This window comes from Pygocentrus nattereri, chromosome 11 (assembly GCF_015220715.1).
Source record: "Pygocentrus nattereri isolate fPygNat1 chromosome 11, fPygNat1.pri, whole genome shotgun sequence".
NCBI lineage: Eukaryota > Metazoa > Chordata > Actinopteri > Characiformes > Serrasalmidae > Pygocentrus > Pygocentrus nattereri.
In genome coordinates this window covers 17,999,210-18,003,721 of record NC_051221.1, presented here as the reverse complement: position 1 = coordinate 18,003,721, position 4,512 = coordinate 17,999,210, and the positions used below count along the sequence as shown (strand labels likewise).

At 42.3% G+C, this 4,512-nt stretch overlaps 1 pseudogene; it reads right to left on the bottom strand.

Annotated features, from left to right (window-relative positions):
* Nucleotides 1–464: 464 nt before the first annotated feature.
* On the bottom strand, nt 465–2,954 carry LOC108430910 (annotated as a pseudogene).
* Between the last annotated feature and the right edge of the window lie 1,558 nt (nt 2,955–4,512).

Here is a 4,512-nt window from a genome sequence, read left to right as displayed (position 1 = left end):
TGACTTTTTAAACTAGCTCGCCATCTCGCACTGCTATATGTTTCTGAAATAACAGTATCCTCTATTACGACTGTACTGCTAAAAAGACCATCGAGTGAGAGATTAAGGGTCACAGGGGCGGGAAAAGAGCTTGTTTTCATATTAATGAGTCCGCGCTGTAATTTGGTTAATCATTAGAGCAAATAGCCTAGACGGTCCAACAAACAGGTAAGGTTACTGACGGAATATCTCCCGGTACTCGTTACGGGTTCGGATTATATGGTGACTGCACCCCAGTTCACCAGTATTTACTCCACTGCTATTACCTATATGATATGAATGCTAATTTAAAGAGCCCAAGCGACAACCTTATATAGTTGCCGTTGTCGTGTACGACAAAAGTGAAACCATGTAAACAACTGGTTAATCAAATGAGTCATTACATAAACATGTGCACTTCATTTTAAAATACACCGTAGACAAAACTACAGCCATACCTGAGTTACAGCCTCAAGTTCGTCTCCAGCACATCCCATCAGGGTCTCTAAAGACTTGTTCTTCTTCAGAGTCAGGTCAGCAGGCAGAGTCCCTTCATTATAAGAAGTGACGAACTTGAAGTCACTGGTTCGTGATCCTGTGGTCAGATACGCATCGTAATTGTAGGTGCTGCGGAGAGTTCCCGCTCCCTCCACATCTGCGTAATTAGGAGGGAGGTACGCGCTGGGAATTGCCACAGCTCCGTCAAACAGCAGTCTGGGCTTCCTCCTGTGACAAAACCTCACAGCCAGGATGATGATGATGAAGGTGAGGAAGAAAGTGGAGACGGACACCAGCGCGATGATCAAATAAAAAGTCAGTTTGGAGCTGCTCTCATCATAAGACATGTCTTTCAGTTCAGGAACCTCAGCCAGGTTATCAGAAATGAGTAAATAGACGACGCAGGTTGCAGAAAGTGAAGGCTGTCCGTTATCTTTGACTGAAACAATGAGATTCTGCTTCGTACTGTCAGATTCAGAAATGTCCCGCTGCGTCCTGATTTCTCCACTGTGCTCACCAATAGTGAAAAGTCCCGGATCAGTCGCTTTCACTATGTGGTAAGAAAGCCACGCGTTTTGACCAGAGTCCGCATCCACTGCTATCACCTTGGAGACAAGAGAGCCTGACTGGGCAGCTTTGGGCACCATCTCAGTGATGAAGGAATTTCCTTCCGGAGAGGGGTATAAGATTTGTGGAGAGTTATCATTCTCATCACTTATGAAGACGCTCACAGTCACGTTACTGCTGAGGGGAGGAGAACCGTTGTCTCTGGCTAAGACGAGCACTTTGAAACTTTTAAACTGCTCATAATCAAAAGACCTCACTGCATGGATAACACCTGTGTCTCCATTAATGGATACAAATGAGGACACTGGAGCACCACTGACACCAGAAGGTAGAAGAGAATAAACTACAGTGCCATTCTGTCTCCAGTCCGGGTCTGTTGCTGCTACTGTACAAACAGAGGAGCCTGGTTTGTTATTTTCTGCGAAGTGAGCGCTATAGGACTGCTGAATAAAAACAGGTGGGTTGTCGTTCACATCGGCTATAGACAACATAATTGTTTAGATGAGAAGAGTGGAGGGGAACCTTCGTCTTTTGCCGTTAGGGAGATATTGTACTCTGACTGGCTTTCACGGTCCAGATGTGCCGTAGTAACCAAAGAGAAGTGATTCTTTACGGATGGTACCAGTTTTAAAATTGAGTTTTGTCCTGTGGAGCACTTGATTCTGCCATTAGCCGTGGAGTCTTTATCTTGCACGTATATAATTCCGACTTCCGCGCCTGGAGGCAGGTTCTCCGGCACAGGTGTTTTCAAAGATTTGATTATAATCACAGGAGTGTTGTCGTTCAAATCCACAACTTCAATAAGAACTTTACACGTTGAAGCCTGTCCCGCACTATCTTTGGCTTTAACTCTTAAGTCGTAAGAGGAGGATTCTTCAAAGTCTATTTCCCCCTTTACCCTGATCTCCCCTGTTTTCTGGTATATGGTGAAGACATTTTCAGCATCAGCGGAAATGTAACTGAATTCATACGTCACCTCTCCATTTGGCCCCTCATCGGCATCGCTTGCACTGACTTGAACAACCACGGCATCTAAGGCCGCGTTTTCAGGCAGACTCACCTCATAAACCGGATGCGTAAAAACGGGCACATTGTCATTTGCATCAAGCACACTGACATTAAGAACAACAGTCCCAGTTCTCCGTGGAGATCCACCATCATACGCAGATAATAGCAAAGATAAATGGTTTTGTTTCTCTCGATCCAGCTCGTGTTCCAAAACAATTTCGGCATATTTGCCATGGTCAGCACTGGTGTGGACAGCCAAAATAAAATGCTCGTTGGATGAGAGAGTGTAACCTTGCACAGTATTGACTCCAATATCCGGATCATATGCCTCGTCTATGGAGAAGCGAGTGCCTTTATTTGTCGACTCCTGTATTTCCAAATTAATTGCTTCATTCATAAATTTTGGAGCGTTGTCGTTTACATCCTGCATTTCCAAGGTAATGCGGTGTAATTCCAAGGGATTCTCGAGAAAGAAATCGAAATGGATAGCACAAGATGGTTTTTGACCGCACAAAGCCTCTCGGTCAATCCTCTCGTTAATAGTGAGCTCTCCAGTGCGCGGGTTAATGTCGCAGTACCGTTTACTGCCTGCAAAATCTAAACGAGGTTTTCGGGCAGACAGGGATTTCGTGTCCATTCCTAAATCCTGAGAGATTTTCCCAACCACAGCTCCTCGGCGCATCTCCTCCGGAATTGAATAACGGAGGTCTCCAGAACAAAGACTTAAACTAATAATGGACGCTAAAACAAAGCATACTGCAGTCCGCACCAGAAATATACATGCGCCTTTCAAAGCCATAACTCATGCTTAAAAATGAAAGCCCAGTGAAGACTGACTCATGAAATCTGTTTCTCCAAAAAGGCTAAATTGATGAATATGGAAAACGGCTGTGTTCAACACTCTCCCAAATCAGAATACACTGTACACACGTAACGCCCTGCCCTCAACAGAGATGGGAGGGACTGCACTCAGACTTCTGAGCTGATCAAGAGCGTCACAGTGTGTTGGAAACTAGAACTGCACTCCCGCTTGGGGTGATAAGAATCAGAGAGTAATAGTGATTAAACTGAAAATTACAAATGTCACACAAACCTGGGCTGTAGAAATGATTAAACAGCTGAGAAAAATGTCACTAACATGAAAATTATCAAGTTTAGTGAGAGAGAGAGAGAGAGAGAGAGAGAGAGAGAGAGAGAGAGAGAGAGAGAGAGAGAGAGAGAGAGAGAGACTGATGACTTTCCAGCCGTCCATTTCACGTTTTTGCTACCTGTAGATTAAATAAATATATAAAGAAACAGGAAAAAGACAAAAGAAAGAAAGAAAGATATTGAAAGAAAGAAAGAAAGAAAGATATTGAAAGAAAGAAAGAAAGAAAGAAAGAAAGAAAGAAAGAAAGAAAGAAAGAAAGAAAGAAAGAAAGAAAGAAAGAAAGAAAGAAAGAAAGAAAGAAAGAAGGGATAGACGGCAAGAAAAAAGAAGGAAAAGACAGAAAGTGAAAGAAAGTTTGAGTAACACGAGGAGCTCCCTGTCTGTTTTGTCTGCTTTTGATTCTACGTGCAGAAAAAAAGGCTTCACTGCATGCCATCTGACTATAGGGGTGTCACAAATAACAGTAATGACTATAATGACAAACAAATAGCAACCTCTCAAATAACTGATTATCATATTATTTTTAGTACGCACGCACGCACACACGCATACATATACATATATATATATATATATATATATATATATATATATGTGTGTGTGTGTGTGTGTGTGTATGCGTATGTATATTAAATGATAGAGACATTTAAAATTGAGCATCACTTACACTAATCCCGGAAAGACTGATTTAAAGGCAGACTTTAAAACCATTTCTCAGCTGTGCAGAGGGATAAAAAAGCAGGACGCACCACCAAAAAAAAACAAACAAAAAAAAAAAACACAACATCCGGGAAACCTCTGCAGCCGATTAACAGCGAAGCTCGCGCTCCGAAGCCTTCTCTCGTCCGATCTTTATTTTCAATGTGCGGAATCACAAAGCAAAGAGCGAGAAAAAGATTAACAGAAATTTAGGAAAATTACCTTCAGGAACAGGTAATCCAGCAAAAGTACCCACACATGACAACGACTCCAACCGCAGAAACAATCGATCAGACTACCTGACAGAAGCGATAAAACATGCGCCTGCTACAAACAGCTGTATTTACTATTAAGATGTGAAAGTCCTAATATCACTCGTATGTGTACGGATCTACTGTAGACGAGCATAATCATCAAATAGATTAATGCGTATCTATTCATCAGCGTTAATCATTCAGCATAACCGTTCCAAGAACATACCGCTAACACATGGCTTAGAAAACAGATTGGTGTGTCTCGCTTTCGTCAGTCGTGCTTATTATAATTCACAATAATTTACATCTACAGCTGGG